This window comes from Glycine max, chromosome 10 (assembly GCF_000004515.6).
Source record: "Glycine max cultivar Williams 82 chromosome 10, Glycine_max_v4.0, whole genome shotgun sequence".
Lineage (NCBI taxonomy): Eukaryota > Viridiplantae > Streptophyta > Magnoliopsida > Fabales > Fabaceae > Glycine > Glycine max.
This window is the reverse complement of record NC_038246.2, coordinates 32,112,825-32,129,858: the sequence shown is the minus strand read 5'-3', so window position 1 is coordinate 32,129,858 and position 17,034 is coordinate 32,112,825. Positions and strand designations below refer to the sequence as shown.

General features: G+C 41.3%; 1 non-coding gene across 1 annotated transcript; it reads right to left on the bottom strand.

Annotated features, from left to right (window-relative positions):
• Positions 1-1,247: 1,247 nt before the first annotated feature.
• On the bottom strand, positions 1,248-1,354 carry LOC112998283 (small nucleolar RNA R71). The gene has a single exon (XR_003263319.1). It is a non-coding gene; the product is annotated as a small nucleolar RNA R71 (small nucleolar RNA).
• Positions 1,355-17,034: the final 15,680 nt, after the last annotated feature.

The following is a 17,034-nucleotide window of genomic DNA, read 5'->3' as shown; positions in this document are numbered from 1 at the left end:
GTGCTTGAAAACAGAGTAGTAGTAGAAATCAGCTTGCGGCAAAAACAGAGTAGTAGTAGAAATCAGCTAGAGACGGATTTTAGCGACCACCCATGCTGAATTATTTGAGATTTTTTGTTTTAGTAGCTAGGGTTGTTATTTTTGGCTGAATTTTTTTGTGGTAACTTCTTTTAATCCATATTTTGTGGGAAAAATAGCTAGAGCCTTTAGTTTGGTCAGATTTGAAAGTTCCAAAAAACTAGCAAATTTTGTGTTTGTCAAAACTTCAAACGGCCATAACTTTTGCTCCGGTTATCAAAATCGCAATTATTATATATGCATTTGGGGTAGAAAAAAATTTCCTACGCCGTGGCAGCCCGCCGTAGGCTGGATGAGGTCTCCATCGTCCAAAAAAAGCGATTCTGTCAAAAGTTTTTTATTTTTCAAGTTTTATTCACTTATTTTTCTTAACTTACCATTTTTAGCTTTCATAGTTAGACTTTGAATTTTTGTCTGAAATTTTTTGTGCTATCTTCTCATCATTTTATAAGGTTGCTCACAAAATTTCAAGTCATTTGGATATCATTTGAGGGTAGCTGTAGTTCAAACCTACACCTTTATTTACATGACAAGGCAACTAGTTGTGTGCATGCTGAATGTAGTGTATGACTAGAGGCAATCCATCTGACTTACAACCCTTTGATCCTGAGATAGATAGGACATTTCATAGATTAGTTAGGCATCATTTTATACCTTTTGATCATTCTGAGCATTCCATAACTGGTGAATCTGTGCATTCTGTTATTGGTGATTTTGAACATCCTGATCTTGAGCATTATAATTTTGAGCATTCCGATTCTGAGCATTCTGATTTTGCACATTCTCAGAACATGGCACAACCTCCACCTCGTGAGAGGACTCTAAGGGAAATGGCTGCACCTGATTTCACCTATGAAAGCTTGTGCATCCAATACCCTGATGAGGATGTCCCATATGTTCTTAAAACTGGACTGATTCATTTGCTTCCAAAGTTTCATGGCCTTGCAGGTGAAGACCCGCACAAACATTTGAAAGAATTTCACATTGTCTGCTCCACCATGAAACCCCCAGATGTCCAAGAGGATCACATATTTCTGAAGGCTTTTCCTCACTCATTAGAGGGAGTGGCAAAGGACTGGCTGTATTACCTTGCTCCAAGGTCCATCACGAGCTGGGATGACCTTAAGAGAGTATTCTTAGAAAAAATTTTCCCTGCTTCCAGGACCACAACCATCAGGAAGGATATCTCAGGTATTAGACAACTCAGTGGAGAGAGCCTGTATGAGTACTGGGAGAGATTTAAGAAACTATGTGCTAGTTGCCCCCACCATCAGATTTCAGAACAACTTCTTCTCCAATACTTTTATGAAGGACTCAGTAATATGGAGAGAAGTATGATAGATGCTGCCAGTGGTGGAGCCCTTGGAGACATGACTCCTACTGAAGCCAGAAATTTAATTGAGAAGATGGCCTCCAACTCCCAGCAGTTTAGTGCCAGAAATGATGCCATAGTCATTAGAGGAGTGCATGAGGTAGCTACAAACCCATCTGCATCATCTGAAACTAAGAAGCTTGAAGGCAAACTGGATGCGTTGGTCAACTTGGTAACCCAGCTGGCCTTGAATCAGAAATCTGTACCTGTCGCAAGGGTTTGTGGTTTGTGCTCCTCTGCTGACCACCATACAGACCTTTGCCCTTCCATGCAGCAACCTGGAGCAATTGAACAGCCTGAAGCTTATGCAGCAAATATATACAATAGACCTCCTCAACCTCAGCAGCAAAATCAACCACAGCAGAGCAATTATGACCTTTCCAGCAACAGATACAACCCTGGATGGAGGAATCACCCTAACCTCAGATGGTCCAGCCCTCAGCAACAACAACAGCAGCCTGCTCCTTCCTTCCAAAATGCTGTTGGCCCAAGCAGACCATACATTCCTCCACCAATCCAACAACAGCAACAACCCCAGAAACAGCCAACAGTTGAGGCCCCTCCACAACCTTCCCTCGAAGAACTTGTGAGGCAAATGACTATGCAGAACATGCAGTTTCAGCAAGAGACCAGAGCCTCCATTCAGAGCTTAACCAATCAGATGGGACAATTGGCTACCCAATTGAATCAACAACAGTCCCAGAATTCTGACAAGCTGCCTTCTCAAGCTGTCCAAAATCCCAAAAATGTCAGTGCCATTTCATTGAGGTCGGGAAAGCAATGTCAAGGACCTCAACCCGTAGCACCGTCCTCATCTGCAAATGAGCCTGCCAAACTTCACTCTATTCCAGAAAAAGGTGATGACAAAAATTGAGCATGGAGATTGAGCATGGAGTGCACGAAATGCAAGCACGTACTAAAGAATACTAATGCAAAATTGCAATAAATAAATAAATAATTGATATAGCGCTATGTAACTAATTAAAAGGAAGAGACGTGCACAAATAAATCAAATGGGAATAGAAATGGATAGAATAGAAGCGGGGAATACACTTAGTAATTAAGGGAGCGGGGTTAAAACGTGGGAGGAAATAAAATAAATAAGTAGCAAAATATTTACAACACATTATTAATTAAACTAACTAATTAGGCAATAAAAAGATAATCAAATTGAAGAATAATATAAACAATAAAGATAAATAGAAAAATAAAATTAAGAATTGCCTACAAATTTACCTATTTATTATTATTATTATTATTATTTACTCATTTTTTAGGGTCAAAGTCAAAGGGTTCACTTTGACTTAGTCAATACTGATGGAGTGTTGACAAGGTGGGCCTGATCATCAGCCTAGGTGGTAAGGGTGCATACATGGAGAAAGGGGGTGTACTAGTAATATTTATTTTATTTAAGATTGTTGGAAAATGAGCAAGGCTGAAAATGAAATAAGGTGTATGTGTAAATGGTGGTGTAAATAAATTTTTTTATTTTGTTTTAGGTTTAACAAACCAGACCCGTTTCAACTTCTTTTTTTTTTCATTTTTTTCATTAAAATCATGCGCAACAAGCATCAATAACAAAATTCTAAGGATCTCGCTAGTAGCCATGGGGTTCACTGGTGAGATGCAATGAATCAAACCACAAACCAAAAGAAAGAACGAAAAAAAAATGAAAGGAAAGAAGAGAGGGAATGAAAAGCTAAGGAGAGAAGAAGGGGAAAAGGAAGAGATGAGAGGGAAGGAATGAGGGGATACCTGGAGCCCTCTTCTTCTTCTCTGATTGCAGTGCCAAATGGGGCGACGCTGTTAGCTCCTTTCACCTCCTTGGGATTCATGTCTCTTCTTATTTTCTATGTTCTTTTTGTGTTTTTTTTTCCTGTGTAATTGATGCCTAGAAATCCCCTTTTTATATTGTTCCTTCTTCTTCTGTTCTCTTTATCCTTATTATTATTATTATTATTATTATTTTCATTTTATTATTGTTCTTCTTTTCCCTTTTTTAGCTTTTTTTTTTATTTTTTTTTCTTTTTCCTTATTTTTTCATTTTTTAAAAAACTTGTCCAAATAAAATTAAAGTCTGACAATTAGGAATCTTAAACATATTTAAGCCTTAAAAAATAATGAAATGATGCATATTTTTTAATTCTTTAGTTTAATAACTATTTTGGTCCTTGCAGTATTAGCTGCAACTACTTTTCGTTTTAGTCCCTATAATTTAAAACATCCCATTTTGGTCCTTATAGTTGCAACATTTTAGCCCTTTTGGTCCTCGATGTCTAAAATCATTTAAGGCCATTACATCCAAATTCTTTAAAACTATTGTTGTGCCAATTAAGCGACCTACAACTCTTTTTATTGGACATGTTAGCTCAAACACGAGCTATGATGCTACAACTGTTGTTGGTCCTTTAAGGGAAAACACTCACACTAATGACTTAGCTCGGTGTGGTTTGTACATTGAGAATGAGGACTCTTGTTGACTTATGGTTGTTAGGAAAGTTCTCGAGGGGGGCTTCAACAATTCATTTAGTGCCTTTAGTGGGTGATTCGATTGGGGTAGAGGTTGAAGATGTTTTTGATGCTGATGAGGTTCATATGTTGATGAGGTTCATATGCCCTCTAATTCGATTGGGGTTCAACCATTCACTTAGTGCCTCTTTTTGACATCCATATGCCCTCTGATGAGGTTCAGATAGTGGACTAGTGATGCAATCCTATCCCGCAAGGGCATTGGATAGAAGTGTATAAGAAGATTGAACCAGAGATGCAGGAGAAGGCCCTAAGATTCTCATGAGTCTTAGGGTAGATTTTAGGCCCATGGGCTAAGTATGAGCCCGCTTTTCTTTATAAATATTAGAATAGGTTTCCCTTCTTTTGGGCCTTGTATTTTGGCCATTTCAGGTTTGTAGGGTACCCTACAAATTAACAACACCCTACCCTACGAATTAAAGGTACCTTAGTAGTATAGGATTTTAGTCTTGTATTTCAAGGCATTTTGAGTAGTCTTTCTAGTAGGGACTATTTTGTATTTTCATGTATCTTGGCATGGGGTGAGCTTAGCTATTGGAGAGGTGTGTAGTTGCCCCCCCCCCCCCCCCCCCCCTTAGCTTCCTAAGGAATATGGTAAGATGCCTTTGGCAAATTCTTAGAATATTCATGTGTCATATTCCTTTCCCATGTGCTAGAGTCACACCTTCCATTCTTGTGGCATCTAAAGGGTATATGCTAAGATGCTTTTCGCATATCCTTGGAATATTCCTCTTAGATTCACATGAAATGAAAATGAAATTCACAAAGTGAATTTATTTGTGAATTTCATTTAGTTAGTGACCTAGGCTATAAATAGAAACATATGTAACACTTGTCACAACTTTGATGAATGAGAGTCTTGTAAGACACACTTCAAAGTTCAACTTCTCTTCCTTTCTTCCTTCAATTTTCCATGCCACTTTCTCTCTCCCTCATTCTCTTCCTCCATTGAAGCTTCCTCTCTAAGCTTCTTATCCATGGCACTCACTTGGTGGTGAATCTTCTCCTTCCAAGGCTTATTCCCTAGTGGATGGCACCTCCTCTCTCCTTTTCTCCTTTATCTTCCGCTGCAACTCCATGGCTAGGACCTTTGTGAATCTCAAAGATCCAGCCTCCATAGAAGCTTTTTAAGCAAGCTTCCATCAAGTGATATCAGAGCATTAGAGCTTCAAGTAGGTGCTCCTTAAACCTCCATTAATTTTCAGCTTTACCTTCTCCTCTATTCTTGTTTCTTCATTTTTCTCCATGTACCTCCTCACATGTCTTATGCTAAATGTTGTTCACATGATTCTTTAGAATTTCCACTGATTAAACTTGCTATATGTCTTACCCTAATTTCGTCTGGGAACCATCCGTTGTTGGGATGCGACCCTCGTTTGACCACTTCGAGGTATTTGGCACCCATCGTTAGGCAATTTGTGAAGTTCTGAGACATGCCGGAAGTCAAAAGAAAAGCGTCGTAACACAATCCGTGAAGTTCCGTGACATGTCGGAAATTAAAAGGAAGTGTTAGTGCGAAATCCGTAAAGTTTCGTAACATTTTGGAAGGCAAAAAAGGGATGATTACGTAATCCGTAAAGTTCCACAACATTACGGAAAGAAAACAAGTATCGTTATGAAATTCGTAAGTTTCCGTAACTTTACGGAAAAAGAATCACCAAAAAAAGGCAGGGGGTGTATTTAGTAAAAATGAGGGTTCAAATAGCAACCAGGCCCACTTGGGCCTTCCAGGATGTTCCTCAAGAAGGCGGTTGCTTCTGGAGGAAGCAACCTAGCTCGCCTGGGCGAGCTGGGTGACAAACATCTCCTTCCTTTTCCTATAAATAGGGGAAGGAGGGAAGAACAAAAATGTTCAACCCTCCTGGTATCTGAGATTCACTTAAAATTAGTGAGAAAAATTGTTTCCGTGAAGAAAATTCAAGCCGAGGCACTTCCGTAACGTTTCCGTGGGTGATTTCGCGAAGATTTTCAACCGTTCTTCGATGTTCTTCGTTCGTTCTTCGTCGTTCTTCGGTCTTCAATCGGTAAGTTCCCGAAACCGAACTTTTCAATTCATTCTATGTACCCTTAGTGGTCCTTATTTGTTTTCACATGCTTTTATTTTCATTTCATTTACTTTCCGTACCCCATTTTGACGTGCTTTAGTCATTTACTTAAGTCATTTTCTCGCCTAATCAAAAAATAAAATAAATTTCCACCGATCATTTGAATTGTAACATCCGTTAATTTCTGTTAAAATGAAATCCGACCGTTCGGTCATGCCGTAACCACGTTGGAAACCAAAAAGAGGTAAAATAATAATATAATAATAAAAAATATCTTTTAGTAACATAAATAAAAAAAATCAATCGAACTTTTTTCTTTGGGATTTCTCTTTCTTAATCGAATCGACTAATAACCAAAGTGAAACTAAGGCTAAAATCAATTCATAAACCAAACTTTTGTCATCGCCTAAAAAAGCCATTTTCAAAGGTCCAACGCCTTGAAATGGTCTTTTCCGCTTTTATTGGTTAAGTGTAGATTTCTAAAAGGCCTAAAATCAATATGTAACTTTGTTACCTCTTTAAAAAATAAAGAAATCATTAATGGTCCAATGCCTTAAATTTTTTCTCACTTTTCAAAAGAATCGAAAGATTGTCTAATGGTCCAACGCCTTAAATGACCTTTCATTCAATAAAAAACATATCTTGCAAAAAGGATAAAAAATAACTAAACCAAAACGCTTTGTTCACAAAAGAACTACGTAGGTCTGATTTTTTCATCACAATTGAGGAATACGTAGGAGCAAAGGGAAACGCCTTTGTCGACCACCAAAAGATAAAAACATAAAAAGGCATAAAAAAGACATAAGAACGTAAAAAGGGAAAAGAATATAAATTGAAGTCATATTTACACATTTGATTAAAGGCTGCCGTCTCTTATGACGGACGCGTGGGGTGCTAATACCTTCCCCATGCGTAAATACAACTCCCAAACCTTTCACTTAGAGTTCATAGATCACGTCTTTTCCGGTTTTTCCGACATTTTCCTCAAATAAATATTGGTGGTGACTCCGCGCGTATTCCTTTCTTGGGACACGCACCCGCGAGTCACGCGTCGCCCTCCCGCTGAAGGGTAGGTTGCGACAGTTGGCGACTCCACTGGGGACTGTTTTTAGAGAGTTAGACCATATAATCTTGTGCAATATTTTTATCATGACTTTCTCCTTTGTTGGTTTCCCTTTATTTTTCTTATGTTCTTGTGTATATAACTCTTTGATGCTTTTAGTGCGTTTTAAAATGTATGCATGAGGTAAATATTTATTCATTTGATGCACACAAACACCAACACTATTTGCACACACAGTGAGTTGAAAAAAGGCCCTATACCCAGGTTCGTGGGAACATAAGGAGTGGAGGTGAATCTGTGATCATGCTAGGTCTCTGACTTGCTTGATTACAGTGAACCCTCATCTTGAGTTTTTCTCTTTGATAACATATTGTTGCTAGTAGTCCCTACTGCTGCAATATGTTATTCGAAGAGGATGATACCTCTAGAGACCATCAAGAGAGATATGACCACCTTGGGGATTATCACTAAAAACCTTTTTAGCTCTCTCCCATATAGGTCCCTTGAATAGGGGCACGAAGTGGACACGCTGCGTGCCATTTTTTCGCACTGCCATGCATAAGTGTCATGTACCCTTTTGCTTATATTTTGTGAATATTGTCATACTGTACACTCTCGTGTTGCGACTTTCGCATATGCATCACGCACGGATTCTGTTTTGGTCCCCTCTCTTTGTCAAACCAACGGAGGGTCCCGTATTCATAAATCACATCTGTGTTATATGCATTTCTTCATGCATTCATCCATTCCACCCATGATAGATGTCGGAGTTTTAATTCGCACTAATTTTTGTTCACTTTAGTAAAACATGGGATCAAGTCAAATGCCTTCGCTTAAAAGGAGGTTCTATCAAGTCAAGGTCAAGAGCCTAGGGACCACCAGTCTAAAGGAGTTAGGGCAGTTAATGGGTCAGCTCCAGCGGCAAGTTTTTCGCAAAGCTTACGGTAAAATCTGGGACTTAGCCATGGTAGAAGTCTCCACAGAGGCCATTGCCTCCCTTGCCCAGTATTATGATCAGCCGTTGAGGTGCTTCACCTTTGGGGACTTCCAGCTATCACCTATGGTGGAAGAATTTGAAGAGATCCTAGGATGCCTTCTAGGGGGAAGGAAACCATACCTCTTCTTAGGGTTCTATCCCTCATTAGCTAGAATTTCCAAGATAGTCCAAATCTCGACGCATGAATTAGACCACAGGAAGCAAGTCGAAAATGGGGTGGTTGGAATGCCAAGAAAATATTTGGAGGCAAAAGCAAGAATCTGGGCAGGTAAAGGCGAGTGGGACCCGTTCATAGATATTCTCGCACTGTTGATGTTCGGAGGAGTCCTCTTTCCGAATGTGGATGGGTTGGTGGACCTAGCAGTGATCGACGATTTTCTTGCCTATCATAGCCACAAGGAAAGCCCGGTTGTCGCTATGCTAGCCGACTTATATGACACCTTCGATCGAAGATGTGAAAAGAGCAATACAAGGATTGTTTGTTGTACTCTAGCTCTTTATGTATGGTTAGTTTCACACCTTTTTCGCCAAGAGGTGAGGCATACTTGCCTGCTAGAAAGCCATCGTTCATGCATAGAGAAAGGAGGGGCAAATTGGGACCAACTCTTAGCAAACAAAGAAGGAGCGTCTGTCAACTGGTTCCTTCGATGAAAAAAAGGAAGAACTGGGGTTCTTATTTCGTGCAGAGGATTTCTGAATGTTCCCTTGATGGGGACAAGGGGTTGCATCAGTTACTATCCCGTTCTTGCTATAAGGCAACTTGGCTACCCGATGAGCACCGCTAGAGGAAGAGCTCGCGCCTGTACTTACACGAGGTTTCAATAAGACCAATGTGGAGACACTTCAGAAGGTCCGCAAGGCATGGGAGGTGGTGCAAAAGAAGGACAAGGAACTCAGGGGCAGTAACAATGGGCCCATCGGTGGCTACCGTAAGTGGTTGAGAGCCCACGTGCGAGGTTTGGATTGGCTCCCAAGTTTGAGAACCGCCAAAAGGGAGGAGGTTGAGGCATCGGAGGAAGACAAAGAGGTGCAGGCCCTTAGGACAGAACTCGAGCAGCCAAAGAAAGGTTCAAATCAGCAGCTCTGAAGATCCGAAAGGAGAATGCCGAACTGAGAGATATAAATATAGCTACCACCAAGGCCTTGGAACAAGAGACCAAGAGGGCTCGTAGGGAAGAGCACGGCCGGAACAAGTTCCGAGGGGCTCTGTGGGGCAGCAATAGCGAGCTTAAGCTCCGGAGAGAGGAAAGGGACCGATCACGAGTAGACAGTTTGATCTTGAAAGATGAGTTGAAGGTTTGCTCAAGGTCCAAAAGAAACTTGTCTCAGCGGTTATGCGAGATAGAGACCAATATGCTAGCCATCGTCAGCAAGTACCAAGAAGAACTAAATCTAGCCACGGCCCACGAGCATAAAGTGGCGAACGAGTATACCCAAGTGTACGCGGAAAAGGAGGCTAGAGGAAGGGTGATCGACGCGTTACATCAAGAGGCAACAATGTGGATGGACCGGTTTGCTCTTACCTTGAATGGGAGTCAAGAGCTTCCCCGATTGCTAGCCAAGGCCAAAGCAATGGCGGACACCTACTCCGTCCCCGGGGAGATCCACGGACTTCTCAACTATTGTCAGCATATGATAGACTTAATGGCCTATATAATTAGGAACCGCTAGGAAGTTTGTATTGTCACTCAGATCTTGACTAGTTATAAACTTTCTGAATAAAATGAGTTTATCCCGTGTTTTTTACTTCAAAGATCAGTGCAAATCAAATCACTCCCACATTTTATCTCTAGCATGCATTCATATCATGCATCGCATAAGCATCTCTTCATGGCATCATAATGAACATATCGTTCCTGCATTTGTCCGTTATCATATTCCAACATCACATTTTTCATGAGTCATTGCATCATCATGCATATGCGTTCAACATACTTTTTGTTCTACAAACTGCATACCTTTTGTTTTCATGTTCGATCATGCGTGGTCCTTGCATTTTCCTCTACAAAACAAAAACAAAATGGGAAGCATGAAAATTCATGATGCATTCTTGGTTGCATATATTCGGTACCATGAACCAACCATGTTGGGATCATAAACCCGTTTCACTTAAAAACAAAATGAGTGAACATGGTACCTAATGCATGGTTAACTAGGAAATGATGTTTCTTCGGGTATCTCAATTTCATAATTACATTTTCCATGCATGGCTTAAAGTATGCCCGAATCATTCATCCCTATGAAAGGTCGTTGAAGTATTGGCGATCAGAATTTCCATTCCTTGGATTATAGGGTTGAACTAAGCTCATGCTTTTTCAAAAAAAGTTCATCAAGTCAAGTTGAAGTATGGAAGTAACCATCTTGTAAAAATTGGGGCCAAAGATGAATCGAGTTACATCACTGCTTCGTCTACTGCCAAACACATTTAGGACTGTTGATGTCCTTGTTACTTCCAGTTTCACCTTGACCAAGATGTCATGGACCATGTTGAAAAATCTAAATTGATTCAACCCTATGTCTTGCGTAAAAATTCGCAATACTTCAACTGTGTATCATTCACATACATCCATGCTTTTCATTGGTTGCATTGCTCATTGCATTCTTTCCTTGAAAAAAATAAAAATAATAATAAAAAATAAAATAAAAATGAACTTAATCATTGTTATCAAAAAGAAAAGAACACGCTTTACGGTGCCTTTACCGAACCTGTGCTAGAGCTAGAGTAATGGGTGAAGTAAAGGAGGTGCAAGAGCATATGAAGGCCGACATGGAGGCCATGAAAAAGAAAATGGCCACAGTGGTGGAGGCCATGATGAGCATGAAGAAGATAATGGAAGCCAATACGGTTGCAGTTGCCGCTACCAACACTGTTGCTAAGGTGAACCCGATGCCCCCATCTGATATTAACCAAATGAATCATCCAACCTCAGATATGGTGGGCAAAGATTTGGGAAGTACGGACAGCCCCATGATGTGCAAATTCAAAACAAGCACGCCTTCCCGCCATATGGCTCGCCTCCCAAGGAGGATGTCAATAACTCCGCTCCCATGCTCATTGAAAGCCAACAACTTCAATCTGATCATGCACATGTCTCTCAACCTATGGGGGAGACACATGAGATGCCCCACCACAATCTAGCTGACTTTGAGCCTTGCCTCGGATATGCCACTGAAGGGTAAGCAGTTGGTGGTATACTCCTGCAAAGCATTTTGGAGGGCCCTCAGTATCACCCACAACCACACCGGGTTAAAACCCTCATGCTATGGCAGAAATGGGAAAGTTGGATCATCTAGAGGAAAGGCTCAGGTCCATTGAAGGAGGCGAAGATTATGCCTTTGCTAACCTAGAAGAGTTGTTCCTAGTACCTAAACATGGTCATTCCCAAGTTCAAGGTGCCAGACTTTGACAAGTACAAGGGGACTACTTGCCCTAAGAACCATCTAAAGATGTGTTGTCCAAAGATGGGGGCATACGCAAAAGATGAGAAGCTGCTGATACATTTTTCCCAAGAAAGTCTTACTGGGACAACTGTCACCTGGTATACTAACTTAGGAACCTTCCTGATTCCATTCTTGGAAGGACCTAATGGTTGCCTTCGTTAGGCAGTGTCAGTATAATTCTGATATGGCTCCGGATAGGATGCAACTACAGAACATGTGCAAAAAGTGGCACGAATCTTTCAAAGAACACGCCCAAAGATGGAGAGACCTGGCAGCTCAAGTAGCGCCCCCAATAACAGAGAAAAAGATTATAACAATGATAGTAGACACATTACAAGTGTTCTATTATGAAAAATGGTGGGTTACACACCTTCGAGCTTTGTGGATTTGGTCTTTGTTGGCGAAATGATCGAAGTGGGTCAAAAGAGGCAAATCTGATCATCATGCTTTGACAAATGAGAAAATTGGGGCAAATGAAGAGGGTGAGAATGAAGGAGAAACCCATGCTGCGACTGCCGTTCCTACATGGCTAAGTTTCCCATCAATCCAATAATGTCATTACTCATCCAATAACAACCATTCTCCTTATCCACCACCTAGTTATCCACAAAGGCCATCCTTAAATCAACCACAAAACCCACCTACCACACAACCAATGCCCAAACACCACCCTTAGCGAAAACCAAAAAGGAATTTTGCAGCAAAAAAGCCTGTAGGATTCACCCCAAATTTTGGTGTCCTATGCTAACTTGCTCCATTATCTACTTGATACTGCAATGGTAGCCATAACCCCTGCTAGGTTTCCTCAACCTCCATTTTTCCGAGGATACGACTCGAACGCAATGTGTGCTTATCATGGAGGAGCCCCGGGGCATTCCATTGAGCATTGTATGACCCTGAAGTGTAAGGTGCAAAGTCTAATTGATGTGGGCTGGCTGAAATTTGAGGAGAATCACGTATGAGTCTTGACATTGACAAGCGACACCACACATGGGGCAATTTTAAAGGCTATTGTTAGGTGTCTCTAATGACTCATTAGGATTTCCAAGTTTATGCCATTATTGTAAACCACAGTTACAATGCTAAAAAGAATGAATTTGACATCCTTGTCTCTCTCATCCTTTCATAAACACATCTTTGCTTATTCAACTTCCACCGGAATGTGAGTGTAAGCCATTGGTTTGTTTGCTCAAAGCGACCTGCGCTCCTGAGTGTTGACTTCCAAGACCATTCAATAAAAGATTACTCGTCCTGCACGTTGGTGGGGTGCCGTAAAACGACAAGTAAAGCAAAAATAAGTTTCAAAATAAAAATAAAAAAGGCATTTGATTGACTGGGTTTTCAAGTAAAAATATAGACGATCATGCGACCTCATTTTTTCATTCTGGAAAGTTTGTCTTTCAAGTTTTTCTCAAGAATCAATCGCTTCTTTCGTTCTTCCTTGCTACAAGGTTGTGAAAACAAGACAACGATTGATACCTCAAAGCCCTACACTAGGGCAATGAGGGGCATCCTGCATGAACCTCAAGTGAACCTAGGGGCAGATTAGAAGTTCTCACCCAATAGGTTCCCAACTACAAGGTCATGACGAAAGATAAAAATTGGTACCTCAAAGCCTTACACTTAGGCAATGAGGGGCACCGTGCATGAGCCTTAAGTAAACCTAGGGGCAGATTAGAAGTTCTCACCCAATAGGTTCCCAACTACAAGGTCATGACAAAAGATAAAAATTGGCACCTCAAAGCCTTACACTGGGGCAATGAGGGGCATCGTGCATGAGCCTTAAGTAAACATAGGGGCAGATCAAAAGTTCTCACCCGTCGATGTTTTTAAACAAAAAAAGGGGGGGACAAACCCTGGAATTTCAATGGATTGAATAAACATCAAACGACTCCATTGTCGTCACTCCAAAATGGTCAAGTGACTAAATCAAATAGAACATACACTCTGAGGGAGTTCTCGGAGAGATTTGCAAAAGATAGGATGAGGTTGCATGGACTATCACCTCTTTCAAAAGGACAGTCAATCTGTGTTTTCCAAAAAAATCAAATCAAAATCAAAATCACAAAATAGGGAAAGAATGTCATGAACATTGTACAACTTTTCATTATATTGGATTGTTTCATATGAAGTCCACATTTACTAAATTTCACGACAAAGGTTGCATACATCTGCATCCTTAAAAATCATGTTAACTGCATAGATTTCCTACATCTACTGTCCAATCTTTTGAATTTGGAATGACCGGCCCTCTCAATAAGTCAATCTCTTGCTTTCTCATAAGGGTGGACCCTTGGATACTAGTACCCTCACCTTCCGAGGACTACATGTCCTCACCTTAAGAGGACTACACGTCCTCGCCTTCAGAGGACAACACGTCCTCGCCTTCGCCTTCGTAGGGCTATACGTCCTCACCTCTAGAGGACTACACGTTCTCGCCTTCAGAGGACTACACGTCCTCACCTCCAAAGGACTACACGTCCTCACCTTCAGAGGACTATACGTCCTTACCTTCAGAGGACTACACGTCCTCACCTTCAGAGGACTACACGTCCTCGCCTTTAGAGGACTACACGTCCTCACCTTCAAAGGGCTTCACGCCCTCGCCTTTAGAGGACTATACGTCCTCACCTTCAGAGGGCTACACGTCCTCACCTTCAGAGGGCTGCACTCCCTCGCCTTCAGAGGACTATACGTCCTCGCCTTCAGAGGGCTACACGTCCTCACCTTCAGAGGGCTGCACTCCCTCGCCTTCAAAGGACTGCATGTCCTCATCTTCAGAGGACTATATGCCCTCACCTTCAGAGGGCTACATGTCCTCACCTTCAGAGGGCTGCACTCTCTCGCCTTCAGAGGACTGCACGTCCTCGTCTTCAGAGGACTATATGTCCTCACCTTCAGAGGGCTACACGTCCTCACCTTCAGAGGGCTGCACTCCCTCGCCTTCAGAGGACTATACGTCCTCGCCTTCAGAGGGCTACACGTCCTCACCTTCAGAGGGTTGCACTCCCTCGCCTTCAGAGGACTACACGTCTTCGTCTTCAAAGGACTACACGTCCTTATCTTCAGAGGGCTACATGTCCTCACCTTTAGAGGGCTGCACGTCCTCTCCTTCGGAGGGTTGCACACTCCCTCGCCTTTAGAGGGCTACGCGTCCTCGCTTTCAGAGGGCTCCACATCTGCACCTTAAAAGAATTTAAGGTCCTCTGTCCTTAAATGCTTAACCGAGACTTGCACTCCCGGTTAAGGGGCCAATAGTTTCCTTTTATCAGTTCCCAGGCCACCCGCTGATATTGGAGGGGGCCAATTGTGCGAATACAACCAGAGAGGGAGGCTATCACGTAGCTACTATGCATACCAGGGCGAGATTTCACCCGTGCCACTGCAAAGAGACAAGTGCGGATCATGCGCACCAACATGACCACTCTTACACAGATATGTATAACATTGCTACTTAGCAACATTCTGCCCAGCGACCACAATGTCGATCTCCCCCTGCAGAAATATCAGTTGGTCTGTGCCGTTCCGACATAGGTAAGTATGCACTTCTCTCAACTGGTTTCTGATGCCTCTATTGTTTGCAGGGATCGCGCCCGCAAGACACCCAGTGGACCCGGGGAAGTCCAACAGGGTCTTAGGGTTTCTAGCTCTGATTACGGGCCTCTGTCAGTTCTACGGAGTGCCCGTCGCCCCAGCAAGGTCATCAGGCCTCCTACTAATCAAGCTTTCATCAAGAAGTATTGCGCCCCCAGGCAGGCAGAGGGCGAGACACCACAACAGCCTGGGGATGGCCAGCAATAGGCAACAAATGCACCGCCGCCACCTCCAGAGCCCCTCAGCTCATCTACAAAAAGGTTAGAGTATTGCCTACGACACATGGCCGACCAATAGGCGACCAAGTCCAAAGCCAAAGGTAAGCAAAGTACTAGGTCCGTGGTCGACAAGTCATCATGCGTCCAGCTCAAGACGTTAAAGAAGCGCTACTAGGAGGCAACCTAGTAACTTTTAAATTTTTGCTTGTTATTTGATCACCTTTTGTTTCTCAAGTCATAGTAGGACACACCTAGTTGCTCATGATCCTAGGAATTTAAATGAAACAAGCACAAGCTCGGAAGGTAGTCATACCTCACAAAATATATATATGTATGTTTAGGTAGCAAGATACCTTGGATATGCATGTATATAGCAAAAAATACTTCACAATATATATATATATATATATATATATATATATATATATATATATATATATATATATATGTATGTATGTATGTTTAGGTAGAAAGATACCTTGGATATGCATGTATATAGCAAAATATCTCACAAAACATATATATGTATGTTTAGGTAGCAAGATACCTTGGACACGCATGTATATAGCAAAATACCTCACAAAAATATACATATGTTTAGGTAGCAAAATACCTCATGGAAAAAAAGAGAGCAAAAAGAGCGAGCAAGAAAAGAAAAAGAAGGAAGAAAAAAAGGAAAATAAATAAAAATAAAAAGTTGTCTAGCTAAAAAACAACATGCTTGTGAAAAGAGATAAATTCCAACTTTTCCTTGAAAGAATTCACTGATCATAACCAGTTTTTGAAAAAAAATGTGTGTACACATTTGAAGGGTAAATGCTGTGAAAGTTTTTCCGAACACCCAAGATAGACTCGGATGAATGCACAAATTGATAAAAGAACATATTTTGGAAACACTGGGTTGACTAAAATAGAGAAAATGAATTATGAGCCCTAGCATCACATGACCAAAAATTTTTCGACACTTGAGTGTCCACATAGGTGCATGCATGACTAGTTTTGCATAAAATTTCCAAATCATCATTGTTGCATTTGTGTCATGGAAATAATGTGGGACATTCCCTTTTATCCCTGAACCAGACCAACACCCTGACATATATCATGTCCATCCGTTCTACAAGCCTTGAGCCAAAGTCCCAACTTAGCATAAACCTTGCCCTCAGAAGAAAACAAAAAAGAAAGGAACTTCCCAATCAAAAGAGTGGGAGAAAAAAAAAGAGAAAATTCCCAATCGAAGAGCGGGAGAAAACAAAAAGAGAAAATTCCCAATCGAAGAGTGGGAGAAAGCAAAAAAAGGAAAGAAAATTCCCAATCAAAGATCGGAAGAAAACAGAAGAAATATACAGAAAGGTCTTTGGACCAGACAATATCTGAACAATACAAAATTGTCACCAAAGTAAACATAAAAAGAAAGGAAACCATGACCTAAAGTGGTCCTCTCCCTTTGATTACCAACCAAAATCCTGTGTGTCAGCGACTTTTTCGCCCCGCACTAAACAAAAATAGAAAAGGAAAAGGCCAAAAACATTCAAAACCAAAATTCCCACAAAAAAACACCATTCCCAAGAAAAATTCCTACTGATCCATGATCGTGCATGTAATCTTCGATTTGATAGGAAATAATTTGCAAAATCAAGTCATGGCATATCTATGGTTCGGAATTAGGATGAAACACTTACCTGTGTGAGATTGATACG